Source organism: Brassica napus, chromosome C7 (assembly GCF_020379485.1).
Source record: "Brassica napus cultivar Da-Ae chromosome C7, Da-Ae, whole genome shotgun sequence".
Lineage (NCBI taxonomy): Eukaryota > Viridiplantae > Streptophyta > Magnoliopsida > Brassicales > Brassicaceae > Brassica > Brassica napus.
In genome coordinates, this window is record NC_063450.1 from 19,997,646 (window position 1) to 20,020,016 (window position 22,371).

Consider the following 22,371-nt stretch of genomic DNA (forward strand, 5'->3'; position numbering starts at 1 on the left):
AATCATAATCAGTATATGATAATATGGTTTACTTGAATTTCAAATATAAAAATAGAAAAAGTTATATCAAACGTGTAAATTTTTATTTTCGGGGTCAAATATATTAACTAAATAAATAATATTACATAAATAATTTTATAATTAATTATACATTTTAACTCAAACTGTTGCACAAAAAAAAATTAACTCAAACAAAATTTTAACAATAATCTATCGTAAAAACTAAATTTAGTAAAAACATGAGATAATCCACTTAGGTATATAAAATTAAAGGAAAAATATGTGAAATTTATTTACAAGTTTGTTTTTTTTCTACTAACAAAAAAGATATCACAGGCTTTTTATGGTCATCCAATTCCAAGAATCACAAGAAATGATATAATGCCACTTCCAATTCTTAATATATAATTAAAACATAGATTACTAAACAAAAGAAAAGTATCTTAAACATTTTAACAAGAAAAAAAGAAAATCATATTTTGGAAAATAAAATAATATTTATTTTCAAAAATTATAGCTAAAATTTTAAATAACATGGTTTATTTAGTATTCAAATAGAATATCATGTACAAAATTTAACTAATTGCATATTTTACTACAAGAAAATACGCATGTTACTCTAACTATTTAAATTATTTGTTAATTTTTATCCCGCCCGTAGGAATTGAAAATAAAAAGAAGTGAAGATACATAACTGAAAAGAACAATAGATCCAAGAAAATCAATATGTAATACCAAATAGATAAATGTAAGTCAAAATCATATATTCTCATATCTTAACTGCACCGTTCATATTATGCTCCTTTAATTGGGAAAGTTGTGTAGAGTCAATACGACTTATAATTAGACTACTGTGAAGAAATTCTTAAAGGTCGGTGTAATATTCAAGACTATTAAGTTTGATATTAACAACAAATCAAAGTATATGAGGACTTCTCATAAGTTGGTAATCCAATTCACATATAAAATTATGGGACATTAGCAAAACTTAATGAAGCAGTTAACACAACACAGAAAAAAATCCAAAAGAATTTTGGTAAATAAATTAAAGAATTTTGGTAAATAAGTTACTATTGAACTTAATTTATAGGATATATGAAAAATACAGAATCCAGATTTTTTGGGTAAATAGATTATTTGAATTTTATAATAGAAATTCGAGAAACACCGACCATAAAATATCATTTGAACACCAAAGAAAAATATACATAAAATAGTTAAATTAAATTCAAAATTAAAATTATAAATTTCATATACGCGCGGTAAAATCTCTAGTATTAACTAAAGGCTTGTTAATTTACCTTCATATTAACCCATGTTCGAAATTGCGCTAGGCGTGAGTCGGGCGGTTGGTCTGGGCCTAGCGAGTTAGCAAAATCTCGGAGATTACTCTGGGATTAATCATGGATTAATTTTTAATATTTTTAAATATATATTTTTATTTATATTAAAATTTTAAATTTGAAGGTTATATATTTTAACAATGAGAACGATAACAATGTTTTTCCGCAGCTAGAATGATAAATGCACCCTTTTACTAGGCATAGGACTTAATATCTGAGATCCAGATTTGATCCGAGATCCGCTCCGGGTCCGCTCCGGATCCGTTCCGGATCCGTTCCTAAAATAGGATATCCGGGGTGCCCGGATCCAAATCCGAATTGTAAAATCTTGGATCCGTGCAAACCGAATTCGGATCCGGATATCTTAATTTTTAGGTCCGGATATCCGGATCCGGATCCGTATTTTTAAATACATTAAATTTTTAAATTTTTTTAATATTTATATTTGATATATTAATATTTATACATGAATTAATCTTATAATTTTATATTTTAGTTTTTACAATATTATAGACATATATAAATATATTTATAAATCTTGTATAAATATTTAATTTATGTATTATATTATAAATTAGTATTTTTTTTAAAAAAAATATATTTTTAATTATTTTTACCGATCCGGATCGGATCCGGATATCCGCGGGTAATAGAATATCGAGACGGATACCCGAAATCTAGATATCCGGAAACCACGAATCCGAATCCGAATATTAAATCCACGGATCCGATGGATCCAGATACCCTAAATTTCCCGGATATCCGGATCCGTCCCACGCCTACCTTTTACAACTACCAAGTGACAAGTTCGATACCCCCTTCAATCTATTGTAGACCTTTTTTACTCATTTATATTAAATAGGGGCACGAACGTGATTTTCAAATCTTCTTCTTCCTGACCTAATTATTTCCAAGCGTGCTGCCATTGTTATCATGAAAGTTTATACATATCTCTTCACTAAATTAACTCGTTTACTTCACAAAATCAACTCGATATCTACTTAAAAACACTAAATCATGTGTTCAACACACGTTTCGACCCAAAAAACATCAAAGTTGAAGATTTTTTTTATTTCCACGTTTTTTCCCGAGTTGGGTAAAATCTCCACGGTTCTTCACCGCCTAGCGCGTACTCGGCCGTTTAATGGCCTCCACGGCCGCGTTTTAGAACATGGCTTATTAGTTTATCTCTAAAAAATAATCTATAGAAGACAACCAATGAATAATCCTCTTTCTTAGAAATTAATTATGATGAAACAAAAGTAGAGCATACGTTCATAATATGATACATTCTTATAATATAAAAACTAGATGATAACCCGCGCCTTGCGCGGAATGAGATTATTAATTTCGTTATTTATAAGATAAGAAAACATTAGCTCTGTTTAGTGTGGACATCGATTTGGTTCTAAGATGGATTTTTTATAAGTTTAATGTGGACATCGATTTGGTTCTTTAAATATAAAATGTCTTATAACTAAAAAGCTCGAATTTACTAAGATGCATAATTATAAAACATATAATAAGTAGTTCTTTAGAAAAATTCTGAAAGGCAAAACAACATTATTAGGTAAAATGAAAATATGGTATTAAGCAAACGAAAAAGTCTTCAAGCTTGATCAACTCTCCAAGTCTGAATTCATTATGTTGTGATAGGACTCATGTGACAGCATACAAACACAAGAATATAGAAATTAGCGTAAATTCTAATTAGTTTTGAGCTAGCCAATAAATACATATGCAGTTATTAACCTACTATACTTACTTCTATTTGAAATTTTGTATTTCTACCATGTTAGGATCAAATAAGACTTGAGAACAACCTTCTAAGTCAGTTACAAATGTGAAACCACCTAATTAAGAAGGATAAATGTTACGATTCTAAAGAAATAAGTAAGAAATTTTAATCTACAATATTAGATTGCTAACCTCGTCCCCGTTGGATTCTCCATGACCTCAAAACACACAGATCTACTATAGGTCCTAGAGAAGTCTTGCTTGCAAAAGCACAAGCTAAAGATTCAATCCTTTTCATGTAAAACCGGCTTGATTTAGAAAACCCAAGTGTTCATCCGCAAGGTTCGTCTGAGTGGGCTCCGTAAAATCCAAAAATCCATCCCTAAAACGTAAGAACGATAGACTTTGTGGCAACTCGTAAACTAAAACTTCTCGAACATCAAAACACTCCTCATGGAGATGGGTTTCTACGTACAGAAGAAACACATAATGGTGAGAGTCTGTTTTTGCTCTGTCATATCTGGTACTTGAGATGTTATAAGTAATTTAAGTGATGAGAATTGATGTTGCTTCAGATAAAGGCAATCCGAGAAGAGAGTACTCGAAAAGGGCAAGGCGGGTTATCATTTACGGCTGAGGTATTCGAGATAATCACATTAGTGAAGTAAGAAAATCACATGGCGTTTCATCTCTATATAAACAGGTTATATATTCTTCTTGTAACAATTAATAGGTATGTATAACATTCGGTAGTTCGCCCTAAATCTCTCCCAATCGAGACCATCTTCCTCGGCGCCGGGGAGGCCATTGGCCGCCGGCGTCGGGCCACTTGTACCGCCGCTCTCTCTTCACCATCCTATGCTTCCTATTTCGTCGTCCTCAGTCTCTATCTCATGTTCCTCGTCGCCTCTAACATCATCATTTCGTCGAGATTCTCCGTCACCATCGCCCCTGTTCTCAGCTCCACTTATCCCCCTCCGCTTCTAGCAGTGAAGAAAAGTTCCCCCCCCCCTTCCACCCTTCCCGAGGCCATCTCCAACCGCTGGCGCTCTCCACTGCTGTCGCTCTCCATCTATCACCACCATCGCTCTCCTAGACCGCCATCTACCTCTTGCGTCAGATCTTCAACGCTGTCTCCCTGTGTCGTCGACCTGCTTACCATCGTGGTTCCATCCCATTTCGGGATAGTCAAGCCTCGAACCTATGGATCTATGTTCTCCATGACAAATATTCAGTCATTTCCATCGTATGCAGAGTCCCACAAGCCAGATCTACACATCAGCCTCGTATTGGACTTGATATCGCCAGTTCAGAGGTGTGAACAGATGTTGTGTCAGAGCACTCATGTATCTCGTCTCTCCTCCTGGCCGGTTCGAGTCACCAACTCCAGCCACCGACCCTTTCCAACCCTCTCTAGCTTCCTCGCAGGTTTTCATGCCACCGACTATACACCTGACATCGAGGCAGCTCCATCCCACCAAGATTTCTATGGAGCTAAGCTACATCGTTCAAAGCGCTGTCTCCTAGTGACCGTCGGATCTATTGTGCAAGAGTGTTGTTTCGCCAGAGTTGCTCACGACTATGTCACCGCTGCGTCTCTTTCACATTACGCCGTCTCAAGCATCGACGGTTCTTCACAAAGCCGGATTGGTGGCCTACCCGATCTCCTAGTCGCTGGAACTATTGTGCAAGAGTGTGGACTCGCCAGCTTTTATAACTCCATCACCGTTGCGTCTCCATCACATTACGCTGTCCCAAGCATCGACGGTTCTTCACAAAGTCAACTATGCGACCTTCATACCGGATTTGTTGCAAGGAGATCCAGCCATCCCGAAGCTTTTTACCTCTTATCCGATGTTTGCTCACACATGTGCTGGTTGAATGAGTGTGATTACTGTACGCTTAGGTCTCCTTCGGTTACAAATTGTTGGGCTCAACACGGTAATGTTGAGTTCCGAGGTTTGGATCCAATTAAACCATCAGTGCTGTCATCAAACTTCATCCTAAGCGCCTCTTTGGAGGTGAAGTTAGAGCTTGAGATTCACCTAGTCGCTTCGGTAAGCCTTGTCGGGTTTAAAGCTGATTGTGCTTGTTTCAGCGCCAAATCAAGTCAGATAGGACTTCGTACTCTCAATGTTGTCTACGGTTCTGGAGCTTCTCACTTAAAGTTCTTGCCAGTCAACATTCCAACCGCTTCTTATAGGTGTATCAACGTCGTTTTCGACTATCAATTGTTCTTTCGAACAATCGCCATGGGATCAAAAATGGAGCTTCTCTTTGGGTTTCTTCATTTCGCTGAGCGTGACTCGCCCCTATATGGTTCTATCTCTAGTTGTTTTGTAAGGTTTTCTAGTTTCATTCTACCGTCGAGCTTGGCTCCGGGACTTTCTACTTCAGTTGTAAACGTTTCTCTTTGAGCCTTTTATAATATAAGTTTGTGCACAAAAAAAAAAAGATATGTATATCTTTCTTCAGTCCTGACCTAAAGCAACTTATTTGGGTTGGGGCAGTTGTGTGAGAGATTACTAAACGAACTGGATGATCATCCCAAAAAGAAAAAGCAGAAGCAAATCTTTTGATAGAGGATTCATGTGAATAAGATTTTAAATTAAAAACAGATTTGTATATAACAGATTGGTACAGCCAAAAAGAGTTATGCATTAGATTTGATGAGTTCACGTAAACAACAGTAACTAAGCTTGGATTTTGATAGGAGAGGGGATGATAATGATGAGAAAATGTCTCGTGTTTTTAAAAAACTTGTTAGCAAAATAGGAAACAAAATTTTGAGGAGTTCTATTTAGGCATGGGCATAATATCCATAACCCAAAATCCGAACCGAACCCGAACCGAAAAATTCGATCCGTACCCGGTCCAAAATGTAAAAAATATCCGAATGGGTCGTGTAAGGTGGTACAAAACATATCTGAACCCGAAGTGTTATTAACCGAACCCGAATGGGTAACCCAAAAATCCGAAAAAACCGAAAAATCCGAAAATATATCCGAAGAAACCAATCCGAATGTCCAAAATAATATACAATATAATTATATGAAACATGAATATATACTTCAAATATTCAGTTTCATATTTATTTTGATATGTTATCAAACAATAAGTATAGAAAATTTAAATAACTACCTTAAATACTTAATTATATATAAATAATATATATTTCTTATGTTTTACTTTTAAATTTTAGATTTTATTTCAGGTATATCCGAACCGATCCGATATAACCCGAATCCGAATGATATATGATTACTTTATGGATTCTACGATGTAATATAAAACCGACCCGAACCCGATGTGTTATATCCGAACCCAACTCGTACTTGCAAATTTACTAGAATGGGACCTAGGAGATGTTATAAAAGAAAACCAAAATACGAAAAACCCGACCCGAACGCCAACGGGTACCCGAACGCCCAGACCTAGTTCTATTACAGCGACACGTCAGAGTAAATTTTTTAAAATGAATGTGAGAGCGCCACGTGGCAAAGGTAGTGTGAATGCATTAAAGCCAATGCTTCTCTTTTAATATATAAGAGATATTTCATTCATAGACAATTTTCATCTTCCTATTAACACAATAGGCTACATTCTTCTACTATGACACTTTCCTCACATATTCCCTAATATACAACTAAATAAGTTTATTTGTAATTAAACTGATGACTAACCAAACAAGTATATTGGCAGGAATTAACTACACATTTCTCCTCCCACTCGACGGTCCTATTAAGGGTCTGACTGGTTCAAATGCAGCGGTTGCGGTTGCGGGAGTTTGTGGATGCGGGCGGTTGCAGTTTCTAGCGGTTTTAAGAGATTTGTACGACTGGTACTGCGGTTAAAAATTGGTGCGTTTGCGGATGACTTATGAATGGTTAACTACCAAATGCGGTAACAGTCAAATAATAAATTAACAATATTTACATTTAATATAATTATAAAAATATCAAAAATCATGAAATTATAATAAATATAAAATTTATATTTAAAAAGTTATAATTTTAATTTTTGAAAATTTATTGAAATTGTTTTTATTATAAAATTTTATAATATTAATTAAAATATAATAGATATATTTTAATATTTTCATAATTTCAATTTTAAATTTTTTATTAAATAATTTTACTTTTGTATATATATTGTTTTCAAATAAAGAAAAAAATTTTACCTTCCCGCAACCGCCCGCAACCGCAAACGCTAGCTGGAGCCAGCTTTTGAATTTATGAGATTCGGAGCGGTTTGAAACGGTTTAGAGCGATTTGAGTGATTGTTGCAAACCGCTACCAACCGCTACCAACCGCAAAAGCTGCGTTTGCGGATGGTAGCGGGAAAACCAGTCGCCCCCTAAATCTGACACACTTGACAAAACTTACTTTATCTAAATTTCTAACAACAAATTACTTATATACTTTTAATTTGAATGGTCCAGATTCATTCTATTTTATAAAGACAATTTTCATCCATCATTTTCATCTGTATTTTTTTTTGTCCAAAAAAATCTAAAAACTGTTATAAATCATTATGTGGATGACCCATAACCAAAACCAAGACAAGGCCCAGCCGTGGCCAAAGGAGGAGAGAGAGTCGGCGGCCGAAGAGAGAGAGTCGGCGGCCGAGGAGAGAGAGTCGGCCTATCTCTTGGCCGACTTAGATATATGATGTTTTCCATTTATCTGTTTTAGATCTTTTCCTATTTCATGTTGTATTAGGTTTTGGATAATTTACTTTTTCCTATACTTTGTAATCTTTATATAAGGAACCTCTATTGTTCATTAATAATACACAGACAATCCCCCATTCTTTTACAACAAAAACCTTAATCTTTGACTCTATTCTCTAACAGATTATTGTTTCTAAAAAACTGCTTAATTTTCTATCATCCACTAAACAAATCAGCTTAGACTATAACCTAACCCTTCTAGTTATTATTTGCAGGTTCCTCATTGCGGATCACTGCATTATTATCCCTGATGAATGGACTTTCGCCGACTCTCGTTAGAATTTTGTATAATTGATAAGGATAAAATGTCAGAGATTGTACATATTCGCCCTGGTATGGCCTTGCTTGAATTATAAAACAATGTTGTCAAGGAGTTCTTCACTGTCAAGCTCCTGCAACTCATGCTGTCTTGAGTTATTGGCTTCCTAACACTAAAAATCTTGCTACCGGACTCACAACACCACCGATTATACTGACCAATGACAGGCCCTCTCTTATTTCTTCCTTCACTTTGAAGCTCACCACGGCATGAATTTATTTGTCACTTTTGACACTAAAAGAGACACACGTCAAATGATCTAAGTAGATGAAAATCCTTTACCAATTTACAACACCTAACCAACCTATAAAGCACAATCTCAACCCCTTTCGCCTCCCTTCAACAGCTTCTTCGAAAATTTCCTCTTTCTTCTTTTTCGATGAAGATGAACTCCTATAAGATATGCCTATCCACCCACCAAATGAGAATAACTACCCTTTACATTTTGCTGGGAAATGTCCTTCTTTCACCGGTCTTTCAAAATCCATCGATTCTTCCTTTAAGAGGAAATAAAATGCTAGAAAAAAAATGTTCAAAGAAGATCTTGACATCATTCTTGACAATTGGTTGATCGATGAGGAAGAGGAGACTGCTTTAGAAAGTTCTCTTTTTAGAGCATTTGTGAGGGGACACACTTTCTGATGCAGCTGAGATTATGGTGGTATCAAAGTCCCTAAAACAGCCCCACAAATCATCCATTGCACCACGGGTGATGCTTTTGACCACAAGTAGAGATAATTTAAAATCGTTAATAGATGTCGCATAATTTGCTTGCCTTTTAGACAAAGGCGTGCAGTTCTATTCAGGCACATGGGAAACAAACTCACTACACGCCTCGGCCTTCGCAAACGTCACGCTTTTTGACGTCAATTCTTTTAACTTTTGGCTAAAGGAGGCACCCAAACAAATAAAACTAAATAATGAGTTAATCTTGTCACCTAACAGCAAAAACAAAAAGTCTCCGTCGCCGGTACTAGAACCCGGGTCTCTCGGGTGAGAGCCGAGTATCCTAACCAGCTAGACTACGACGGATTTTGTATGTGTCTGTATTTTATAGTTTCAGAATCCACAGATATTTAGTTTTGGGCAACCTTTTTTGTGCGTTTTCTGTTTTAACAAAACGGGTTATTTGTTCACATTAGAAGCGGTTTTGAAAGGCGAATGTCGTATCTTTATTGTTTTGCAGATCATTAGTTTTATGAAGACCTCTTACATATATATAAACACTAGCGAATGATACATCATTACCAAGATAATTTCGTGTAAAGCTCTAAAGAACAAAGGAACATTTATTCTTTCTTACTTCACCACTGTCCCTAAGCCCTAAAGAACAATATAGCATTTGCAAGAATCAGCATCTGTATCGGCCAAATATCCAAGACGATCGCATGTACACAAGAGTACCTAAGACCATCTATCACCTTCTAGTTTTGGTACTCTGTAAATGGCAATGATGCAAATTGCATCAGCAAGCAAAGGGATGACTGCAACTTTCCATTTGCGTTCTTCTTGTCACAATACAAACTTCTTGAAAGGCTGATATACCATTTCTATCCACCTAGCCCCATTCCATTCACTCTCCCTGCAGAGACCAAGTTACAAAGGTACTGAGCATTTGCTGGTCCGGTGCTGTGAACCATCCTAAAGAAGGCACTGGTATCTCTTGACAGCAGCTCTTGTGGACTATCATACTCCAAAACCTGAAAGTTTTGACAAAGTTTTATGTAAGCATCAAAAGAATGTCACTACTCTGTACAATAATCCTGGCATTACCTGACCAGAACTAAGCACAAGGATCTTGTCACAGTCGATGATGGTATTCAATCTGTGAGCGATAACAAGCATTGTGCAAGACTTGAATTCCTCACGGATTGTCTTTTGTATTAGAGAATCTGTTCTGACATCAACAGATGCTGTTGCTTCATCGAGAACAAGGATCTTAGATCTTCTTAACAACGCACGCGCTAGACTCAGAAGTTGCCTTTGCCCCACGCTGAAATTCTCACCTCCCTCAGAGACCTTCAAAGACTCAAAAATAAGTAAAAGTTAGATCAATAGTCCCAATCACAATAAAAACAAAGAATCTATGTATTTGCTATAAACTACACCTCTGCATCTAGACCAAAAGGGTTCCTGGCTATGACATCTTTTATATGGGCCCTTTGTAGAGCCTCCCAGAGGTCAGCATCATTGTGCTCACTAAATGGGTCAATGTTGAATCTCACCGTCCCTAAAATAGAAGCAATGGTGCTCATAAAGAAACAACAGGAACACACTTAAAATGTTGTCTTAAACTACACACTGACCTGAGAAAAGAACTGGTGACTGTGGAATGATACTTAGAACCCTGCGCAAATCCATCAGTCCGAACTTAGCAACATCATAATCATCAATCATGATTCTTCCCTTTTCCACTTCCACAATCCGAAACAATGCATTCAACATGGAAGACTTCCCTGCACCAGTTCTTCCCACCACTCCTACTTTCTCACTGGGAGAAACAGAAAAGGACAGTCCATGAAGTACTGGAGGAAGCCCTGTTCTATAACGCAGGTAAACATCTTCAAACTTAATTGATCCTCTTGAAGGCCAGCCAGATACTGGACGATTGTTCTCGATCACATCTGCAGCCTCAGAAGGTAGATCGATGTAGTTACCCACACGCTCAACGGAATTCAAGCTGTTCTCTGCTCTGCTAGCTTGCCTTAGAACACCGCTTAACAGAGAAGTGATATTCAGTGTGTAGCTAAGAAGGAGACCCATCGTAGACGCAAAACCAGCTTGGTTCTCTGCATTCCCGTTCCTCAGAACGGCGAAAGTTGCGGTTAACCAAATCATGACACCACCGAGAGTTTCCAGTCTTATAGTGAGCCAACGATTTGAGCTAGTGTTTGCAAGAGTGAACCTTATGTTGTTGTCCATGGATTTTCCATTAATCTTGGCCATCCTCTCGTATGCTTTATAGGCTCGGATGCTTGACAAACCATTCAAAGCTTCTCCAAATTGAGCATAAATAGGCGATCTTGTGACCGAATCTAAACGTTTCACTTCACGGGATGTGTTCTACAAATCACAAAGCTGATATCAGTTTCAACTGGATCACAATCTTGAAAACTATTCTGCATAGAACAATACCTGATAGTAGAGATATGCTGCATAAAACAGTATCAGGAGCGGCATTATTGCCCACAATGAAATTGTACTGACAGTACCTATAAGTGCAAAGGTCGAGAGGAGTTGCCAGAGCTGGTTCATGAACATATTCATTAGGTTGGCGACATTTCTATCTATATCACCAATGTCCTTAGAAAACCTGTTGATTACACGCCCAGTTGGGTTTGTGTGGAAAAAGAGCATAGGAGCTCGCATTATAGAATTCAGCATAGCGTCATGGAGTTTCTTGGCGGCACGTAAACTTGATGTGATCAGCCAAAACGAGTTGGTAAACGTCACCGCAACCTAAAATCAATGGATCATAATACACATTAACTTAATGAAATATATGACCGAGTTTATCTATTTCACTCAACAAACCTGACCAAATCCGAGAAGAGCATAGACGATAATGTAGAAACCTGGACTATAACTCTTTGAAGTGCTTTGATCGGTCCAGAAACTTAGCCATGTGCTACTTGAAACCCGGAGAACCTCAGTTGTTAAATAGCATGCAAAGATGATCATAACCACCCATAAGCCGCCCACTGCCTTTTTATACCTCATCAGAACGTTCCAACTTATGATGCCAGTTTCCCGTTCTTCTTGCTTTACAAGCACCGATCTTCCTCGTCTTCCTTGCTTGGTACTGCCAACATTTCTTTCACTCGCATCAACCGTGAGAGTATGACTCGGCTTCGAGCTTTTCTGGTCATTTTTATTCATCTCCTGGGTTGTGTCCATTTTCCCAGCGTTCTCCATTAGTTTCTGGAACAAACTCCCATTTTTTGACAACTCTTCAAAGGTTCCTTCCTCTTTGATCATTCCCTCGGACACTAAAATAATTCTATCCATCAAAGGAAGAAAATGTAGCTGGTTTGTGACAAGCACTCTCGTTTTCCCCTTCAGCTCATCTTTCATGCAGCTATCAAACACCTGTTACTTGGTTCAAAAAAAGTCTATTACCTTCAAGAATAATTAATAAATCAAATACGCTGTAAAAAAAATGGCTGAATACAATTTGATTAAATCATCCGAATTCAAGTAAAGGTAGTTTGACCATTGATGAAATGGCTGAACATTCACTGATTATACTATATATGTCAGCCTTAAGAGTAATCAATATGATCATTTATGTAATGGATCAACCTCAAAAGTCAATACCTGCTGAGCAACATGAGCATCTAAAGCACTCAAAGGATCATCGAATATGTAAACATCTGAACTGGAGTAGACTGCCCTAGCCATTGAAAGTCTCTGCTTTTGCCCTCCACTAATATTCACTCCCCGTTCTCCAATCTCTGTATGATCACGGCCCTGAATAAACAAATTCAAGAATTTACTACTAAGAAATTGTTATATCAAGTAAATGTAACTGGGTTGTGTAAGCCTTTTCACTCCACCAACCGGAAGCAAATCAAGATCGTGTTGTAAGGCAGTAGCATCAATAGCCTCCAATATCTTTCAGCTTCAAAACCCGACCCAAATAATATGTTATCACGCACCTGCACAACATAGACACTTGTATTGGAACACTTCCTGCCGAACTAGTTGGCCAACGAGAAGTAAAGGTGACTCACCGTGGCATTGAAGATCCATGAGACTTGAGGAACATAAGCTACTGAGCCTCTAATAATGACGCTTGAGGTTTCGGTACGAGATAGCTCCCCCAGCATTGCCGAAACAAGTGATGTCTTGCCTTCTCCGGTTCCACCTACAATGGCAACCAAGCTTCCGACTGGAATCTCCAAATTAATATTGGATAATGTGGGCTTCGTTGCCTGGAGAACATACAACCATGAGTATCATAGAATCTAATGTTGCAACTCAACGTTATCTAAACAAGAGGGAAACTTTAGAGGATTCACCTTTGAATCCCATGAAAAATATCCATTCTTAATGGAAATGGCTGGAGCCCCTGGTTGAAGAGGTGGGTTTTCTGCTAGAATTCTCTCTTCACTTAGAAGTAGTTCCTCAATCCGTTGCAGTGAAACGTTTGCGGTGACAACCTAAGTGGAGAAGCAGCAAACAGAAGACAACTACATAAGATGGAAATGCAATTCATTTTACAGATGCATATGATATTACTGAGGAGATGACTGTTAAACTAACCTGACTTAGAAGATTTGGTAGCATGTTGAGAGGAAATCTTAGAACTGCGAATAGAGAAAGAGATGTGAATGCCCTTGCCGGTGTCAAATCTCCTCCAAGCAGAACGTAAACCCCAAATGAAACCACAGTCACAACTACTGGGATGCTGTTCAGTATAAAACTGTTAAACTGCAAGAGCAAAAACACCCTGTTAACTAATTGAAGACGAGACAGATGCATCCTATTAACTACAGGCAATACAAAATCAACGATAATTAGCCATACAGCTGATAGTAGCTGCGCTTTACGAAACCATGAGAGCTCTTCATTTCTAATTCCTTGAATCCGCGACTCAAAGCTCTTCTCCCATGCATAGCATCTAACAAAGTTGGAAAATGCCACAAATGCTTTTAAGAATGTGACATTCAGAAAAGCTGGAAAAGAAATGATTATGAGTAACAGTCATACTTTACAGTATCCATGGCTGCTAAAATCTCATTCATGATACCAACTCTTTTGTCAGTCCACTGGAGCCCTTCTTTAGTCAGCTTCCGCATTTTGCTTATAATCAGAGTCTGTTTATCACGAACCAGAATAAATAGAACTGTGTGAGTTTATATGCAATTACCACAACTTGTACAATTCAAGAATAGGCTAAAAAATAATAAAGAAGCTTAATACCTGGAGGGGAATTAGGAGAAACAAAATCAATGAACCAAAAAGCGAAGCAACTCCTAGTTGTTGATAGAGAAGAATCATAGACACAATGATGCGAAAAGGAGCTGACCATAAGCCATGGAGCTGTTGTGATATTTGCTGGAAAATAAAGAGACAAATCATTAGTTGTGCAAAAGTACAGTATGGATCAAACTGAGAAGGAAGATTGAACACATAAGTATACCTGAAGTGCATTAGCATCTGTAGTTATCATGTTTGTGACCTTCCCAGATGCAAAATTCTTGCGAGCTTCATGAGTTAGTCTTAAAGATTTATGGAATATAGCTGCAACCTAGGAGAAAAATATCATATTTAGTTGGAGATTAAACATGACTAAAATGATCATATACAATGGGAGAGATATGGAAGTTTTACAAACTTTACCAAAGTTGATCTTAACCGGAATCCCACACGCCAAACATTCTGGTAGTACTGAGCTTCACAGAGCACTCCAAGTGTCTGAAAATAAATTTCGAAACGGAATAGCTTTTCAGAGGTTATAACAAGAACAACAACAATGTGAGAGGTAGAATGGTGAGAAAGTTCAGTGTATTCACTGGGTAATAGTAGAAAAACAAGCACGTCAGTTGTAGAAAAAGTATTCTAGAGAACAAAAGCAAACTTTTTGATACTTACCACCCCAACGAAAATTAAGAAAGCATAGACATAGCCAACCCAAGCCGGATCACCTTCTTGCATTGACTACATAAAATGATCAAAGATTCAGTTAGCCGAAGAAGCACAGGGGTATTAGGAATATTTTCAGCATGTTACATAGATCTCATCACTCATGTATGATAAATATATGTAAAGGCGTTTTTTCTCAAGATTGAAAAAGCAATAGAAGATATGTGATGACCGTAGAGAACGTGTGAAACATAAAACATCATGTAGAAGCATAAGGCAGAAACAAATTAGACAATATTAGTAAGGGCTAAGTAGAAGCAAAGCTTACCCGTAATAGGTGGCTCAGTACAACCGGTCCAACAAACTGGGAAAGATCATTTCCAATCTACACCACGCCAAAACATGATGAATAAACTGTTTGAGACTTGTCAAAAACAGAACTGAAAATTGCTGTGGATGCACGGGAAAATAACAGCCAATAGACTTTGTAGGATCTATAAGAGCCAACCGAGAGGCAGAATATGAGTTTTAACTGTTTAAGCAACCATAATTTGAGAGCACTGAAATTAAACGATAAGATAATTACCTTAAAGATACCACCCAACCAGAACCTACAAAGAGAGTACACAAGAAACTTAATCTCTAGCTGAAAAGGAAACTAAAGTGCCATCAGTGGTTTTTAGAAAAATCATCAGCCTATACCTTCCACCAAGGCTACTATTCAGTGCTCGGAGAAGCCACGGCTTGCGTCTCTGCGATTCTTCTGTCCAGCATCTTTGGAATCTGTCAGATAATTTATCCAATAAATAAGAGTGTTCTTGATTCTAAACAAAACTTTCTACCATAAGAAAAGAGAGAGAGAGAGAGTTAATGCAGAAAAGCAACAAAGTTTCTGTACCTTGTGAACAGAGTTTCTGTTTGATCCCATTTGTCTAATTGCCAAACATCCTTTTCAGTTATGGGTTTTCTGTAGCCTAACTGCATAAGCGGCGTGATCCAACCAAAGTATATTCCTAAGAAAACAAATCAAAATCAATGGAACAAACATGAAGCTAATCTATCTTTCTTAGACTGTTATATATTTGCCAATACACTGAGCACTGAAAACCTTTGTTTATGGATTCAGTGGCAACCTACTGGAAAATATGCTGGCATGTCGCTCGGGACATATGTTTTCTCCCCCGCGAAGTGCTTCATATTCAACGTTTTCTAGCGGTTCGTTGTTTAGAATATGGTATCCTGGATAAGGATCTAGTTCCGGAATGTAAACAAGTAGAAGAATCCCAAAAACAGCCTGCAACAGAAAACAAAATAAATACTTACAAAACAGTGAGGCCAAGCATTTGATTGCCTTAGGGATAGTTCAGAAAGTCTGAAGCAATTAGATGTAAGTTCTAAGTGTTGGAATTTTGTTAAATCTCGTGTCAACTATATATTGTCCTATTAGTACGATATTGTCTATTTTGGGCCTAAGACAAACCCGCATGGATTTACTTTTGGTTTCCATCCCAAAAGGCCTTAAACTAATTAGAGTTGGACATCTCTTTATATATTAGAGACTTCTTGTCTAAACTTCCAATGTGAGACTTGAATTGACATCTCTCAGTCTCCCCCTCAAATCAAGGACCACACACCTTGTGTCCTTTCCTTCGGCGAATTCCTTGGCACCTATCGCGTCTTCGACATCTGGCACCCAATCGCAAGGTTACTTTGAGTTGCTTTGAGGATGCTCTTCCCACAATTCCAGGATCTTCTGACTAATCTCTGCCGAACTTCCCTTTCCACCTTGAAGGGTCTCATTCCTATTCGAAGAGTATTTTGGTCTTCTTGTAAATCTTCGTCAAACCGCTCTGATACCAATTGTTGGAATTTTGTTAAATCTCGTGTCAACTCTATATTGTCCTATTAGTACGATATTGTCCTATTAGTACGATATTGTCCATTTTGGGCCTAAGACAAACCCGCATGGATTTACTTTTGGTTTCCATCCCAAAAGGCCTCGAACTAATTAGAGTTGGAGATCTCTTTATATAATAGACACTTCTTGTCTAAACTTCAACAATGAATTGCAAGCTTATACAGAAGGACCATGTTCTAACAAACCTGAGAACATCTTGAACTGATATAGAGATGTAAGGAACTTCTGCAATAAGAAATAGATGAAACTTATTATGACATTCAGGGTTAAAGTTACCAAAGCTCAAAAGTTTTTGTTAGATTTTTCAACCTGTTGACTGAGTTCTTGAGAGGCAACACAAGGTCGAGTAGCACAGCATCAGCAACCAAAACATAAACAACACCAAATCTCACGTACAACCGGAACTCTTTGATATATTGTCTGGTTTCCAGCCCAATCAAAACAAGCATGGAGAACCAAGCAAATGCCTCAACAATTAAAGATGCAACCTGCCATAGTACAACACCAAAACCACACTTCATTTCTGATCTTGAACAGCATATGAGTTTAATCTCCATACAATTAAGAATTAGAGTTGGAATTTGAAATTACCTCAAAGGGAGGAAGAAGACCAGTCTCTCCATCCATGTCAAAAAGTGAAACCCCCAGGACCAATCTCAGCACCGGCTCAACAACACAGTAACAAGCTAATATCCCTAGCACACAGTTATACCACTTGTTCCTCAGAACATATATCTGAGCTTTGGTATTGCGGAAGATGATCCATATCCGGTAGAGACACAAACTAAGAAGGACAAAGTGAGAAACAAGCATCACAAGTGAGTCAATAGCGCATGGCGTGTAGGAACCAAACGCGGCGTCCGCTGCTTTCTCCCAAAACCCCTCTGCAACTGGCTTGCAGTACCAAGTCAAAGCCTCAAAACCCATCTTCTTCGATACCCAAAACTGGAAAACAAGAAAAGACATCAGCTTTAAGAAAGGCTATGCAACACACAGTAACTATAATCAACAAGCAAAAATAACAAAGGAGCGGACTTTTGTTAATCCCATCAACTTAGAAAAGCATGTGTTTCGGGGGGAAGAAGAAGAAGAAGAAAGGCATTACCCTTTTGCTTCGTGATAGTTCCAAGTTTGGAGCTTTGTCAATAAAACTATGTAATGCCTAGATGTTTTGTACAAAAGTGGGAGACTTTTTGAGTAGAATACAACTCGACAAAGCACTAGGGGAAGCCTAAACGTCGAAGTCGAAGTCGAAGTCGCAGCAGTCACTCACTGTTTGGGTTCACAAATCATAAAATCACTCCCAAAAGAAAAAGAATAAAAGGATTCTCTTATTAGATAAGAATCGCAAATTCCGATCTCCACATATGTTAAATGTATTCACGTGACTTCATTTTTTTATGCTACGTTTACCATTGACGTGGCTTGAAGTTTGTTGGACGAAAAGAGATTATCTAGAGCTCGGCATTTTACTCTTTGTTTTTTCAGGTTTTTCGGTTTTGAAAAAATGCTGCCGAAGTAAACTGAACTATATTTCGGTTCGATTTCATTCAGGACTGAGGTTATTTGGTTCAGTTTTCGGTATTATTATTTATTTCGAACTAAGCCCAAACTAGTTTACATATCGGTTTATTCGATTAATTTGGTTTAAAAACAGTCATGTAAATTTTGATTTTTTGATTTTATTTATTTATTTGGTTTGTTTCAAATTTTTTTAGTTTATTTGGTTAATATATTTCAAACCGATCGGTTTCTTGTCCGCTGAACCGAACCGAATCGAACCAAAAAATAATCGGTTTATTGGTTGAAGCGGATGTTAAACCGAAACCTGAAGATTTTGCTTTGGCCGGTTCGGTTTATTCCAATTCACACCGAATGCCCAACATTAAGATTATCAAACAGATGTAAAGACTAATTCGGATTATTAAATTGGCAATCCTTTAATATTTTTTTGTAAAGATTTACAAATGTTTAAGAATCAGAAATTGATTTCATTTTTATTTTACTCCAATTAAAAATGAATGAAATTTGAGTTGTTGTTTGTTTTATTTGGCATATAAAGATAAATACTGGGAACGAAAACTAGTTTCATCGTCACGGCTTACGTGTGAGTGAGTCAACCCAATCAAATGATTTTGGCTTGATGTGTATGTTTTTTAGTTTATGTGTGGAGATGGGATCAAACACATGCCAATCGAGAATATCACCTTCTCTGCAACCAAACACACTCTGTTTGCCCCTAAAAAGTCCATCATATATATGAGCATTTTCCGTGTATAACAAGGAACACAAAGAAGTTCATCAAACTGAGATCCTTATGTCTAATGAAAACTTTTCTTCGTCCTCATCCCAACACTGCGTAGATTTACACAAGACATATTTTCTTCTCTTTTAATTGAAGGCTGTACAAAGACTAAAGAAACACTCTTCTATTAGGAAAGGGCATAATAGGCAAAATTGGATCAAATTGTATTTGTTTTTTTAGTCTAAAAAAACAATTTTCCCTTTTTAGTCTATATTTCTCGATAAATTAGTATTTCACAAAAATAATAAATCAAGAATGATCAAGGGATGAACCAAAGATCTGTTGGGTCCCTCCTAGATGGAGAGAACCAAGTGGGCATGAGACATAATAATAATTCTCATGACCCTTTGTCACTAGACTCACAATAATAGAGTTTAGAGAGAGAGACAAAAGAGAGAAAGAAGAGAGAAGGAGGAGAAAACTCGTCAGGCTATTTCAAGACTGGTTTTGGAGGATCAAACGGAACTTGATCGGGCTGATATTTTGTGGGAAGCTTCTTCAGTCAGTGGGTTAGAGATTCACCGAAGGGATTTGGATTTCAACGGTTGGATCTTCTGTTGTCTGGGTTTTAGTGAAGCTGGTCGTCACAGTTCTTCAGCGGGACAGTCTTGGGTGTTTGGTAAATCCAACGGTGAGATCTTCTCTTCTTGAGCTGAAATTTGGCAGAGGTATTGTCGACTTGTTTATCTTGGATTTGTACGGTTGGATTAGTTTCTGGAAGCCGGAATCTTTGTGAGCTGAGGTCGTTTGGTTGCTGCCGGTTTTGAAGCTTTGTGTTGCTCTCTTGTTGTTGTTGTTTGTGTTGGAGATAGCTATTTGTAGCTAGACTCTCTGTTCTGTTCAGGCTGTTGAACAGGGAGGACGTGGTTGTACTCATACCATTTATATAGTGGATTTTTGAGTGGACTACGGTCCCGTGGTTTTTCCTTCTCACATCGAGGAGGTTTTCCACGTAAAAATTGTGTGTCTCATTTAGTTATCGCAACTTTGATATCTTGCCATCGTCGAAGTATTTTCCTCACAGGTTCGCACAAGGTCAGGGGAACACGACCGTGACATTCCGCTGCGCCGTGTGTCTTTCCCCAACAGAGTGGTATCAGAGCTTCTGGTTTTAGAGCTTTGGTTTTGATAACTTTGGGTTGTTATTTGCTTGTGTGAAAGATGGAAAATATGAGCAGGATGATAAGCTTGAATGGTGCTAACTATCATCTATGGAAGGGCAAGATGGAGGATTTGCTCTTTGTTAAAGAATTCCATGTTCCAGTCTTCGAGGAGCAGAAACCTGAGAAGAAGACGGATGAAGAGTGGAAGCTGCAGCATCGCCAAGTGTGTGGGTTGATAAGGCAGTGGGTAGATGATAATGTGTTGCATCATATTGAGACTGAGACGGATGCTCGTTCTTTGTGGAAGAAGCTGGAGCAGTTATATGCTAGGAAGACCGGAAACAACAAGATGTACATGATCAAGAAGTTGATTGAGCTGAGGTATCAGGAGGGGACTCCGATGACAGATCACTTGAATGCGTTTCAGGGATTGCTCAACAAGTTGTCTGATATGGGCATCAAGTTTGATGATGAGATTCACGGTCTGTGGCTTCTCGGTACTTTACCGGACTCTTGGGAGGTTTTCAGGATGTCTCTTTGTAACTCTGCATCGGAAGGTGTTATTTTGATGGATTCAGTGAAGAACAATGTTCTTAATGAGGAAGCAAGAAGGCAGTCGAATGCTAGCAGTTCGCGTTCAGATGTTTTTGTTACTGAGTCAAGGGGGAGAAGTACAAGTAGAGATCCCAAGAGAGACAAGAACAGGAGCAGGAGCAAGTCTAATAGATTTGCTAATATGGAGTGCTACTTCTGTCATAAGAAAGGGCACATGAAGAAGGATTGCTGGAAGTTGAAAAACAAGCAGCAAGGAAATCAAGAAGAAAAGGTGGATCGGGTGACTCTCACCGAAGATCAGTTTCTCATTCTTCTTGAGGGTGATGCCATTAATGTCGCATGCCAGGACACCAGTTGGGTGATTGACAGTGGAGCTACTACTCATGCTACATCACAGCGGGATTTGTTTTCTACCTATACTACGGGTAATTATGGTTCTGTGAAGATGGGGAATGATGCGATGGCTCAGGTTGCTGGCATTGGTGATGTTTGCTTGGAGACTAGTCTTGGTACTAGGCTGGTGCTTAAGGATGTTAAGCATGTTCCTGATATTAGGATGAATCTGATATCGACGGGAAGACTTGATGATGAGGGCTATTTCAGTTTGCACGGTGGTGGTAAATGGAAGCTCTCTCGCGGTTCTTTGATTGTGGCTCGAGGTGAGAAGTCTTCATCTTTCTATTGGATGCAGGCTAAGGTCTCCAAAGATGTTGTTAATGCGGTGGAGAATGATAATGCCATGGAGTTATGGCATAAGAGACTCGGTCACATGAGTGAGAAAGGAATGGTTGTGTTGTCTAAGAATGAGGTGATTCCAGGAATCTCTGGTTTGCACCTACAGAAGTGTTCGCATTGCTTTGCGGGAAAACAACACAGGGTATCTTTCAAGTCTTCCGCACCTTCTAGGAAACCCGAGGTACTGGATTTGGTACACTCAGATGTGTGTGGTCCAATGAAGACAAGATCTCTTGGTGGCGCATCATATTATGTGACTTTTATTGATGATCATTCAAGGAAGTCGTGGGTATTTCCTATGAGGACGAAGGATCAGGTGCTGGGATATTTCAAGCACTTTGTGGCATTGGTTGAGAGACAAACGGGGAAGAAGCTGAAGTGTATCCGCAGTGATAATGGTGGAGAGTATCTTGGACCATTTGATGCTTATTGCAAAGAGCATGGAATAAGGCATCAATTCACGCCACCCCATACTCCACAGTTAAATGGGTTGGCTGAAAGGATGAATCGAACGATTGTCGAGAGGATGAGATGTTTGATCTCACAGTCAGGCTTATCGATGACTTTCTGGGCAGAAGCTTTGAACACGGTGGTTCATGTGCTGAATTTGTCACCAAGTGCTCCATTGGATGGTGATGTTCCAGAGAGGGTTTGGACTGGTAAGGATGTTTCTTACAGTCACTTGAGGGTCTTTGGGTGTAAGGCATTTGTTCATATTCCCAAGGTTGATAGATCGAAGCTTGAGATGAAGTCGCGGCAGTGTGTGTTCATCGGTTATGGTCATGATGAGTTCGGGTACAGATTTTATGATCCCGTTGAGAGGAAGCTCGTAAGGAGCAGAGATGTTGTGTTTATGGAAGATCAAACGATTAAGGACATTGACAAGTCCAAAAACCCAACTCAGATTTTTGAGGGTTTGATCGATACAGAGGCTACTCCTTCTACATCGGTTCACGGTGAGGTTGAGGTTGAGGTTCAGGATAATGCACCCAGTGCAGATGCTCCCGCACATGAAGATGGTAGTGGTGATCATGGT

At 38.2% G+C, this 22,371-nt stretch overlaps 1 non-coding gene and 1 pseudogene across 1 annotated transcript; both read right to left on the bottom strand.

Moving 5' to 3' along the window:
• Positions 1–9,090: 9,090 nt before the first annotated feature.
• Positions 9,091–9,163, bottom strand: TRNAE-CUC. Its single transcript has one exon. It is a non-coding gene; the product is annotated as a tRNA-Glu (tRNA).
• Positions 9,164–9,325: 162 nt separating this feature from the next.
• LOC111211871 lies at positions 9,326–17,988 on the bottom strand (annotated as a pseudogene).
• Between the last annotated feature and the right edge of the window lie 4,383 nt (positions 17,989–22,371).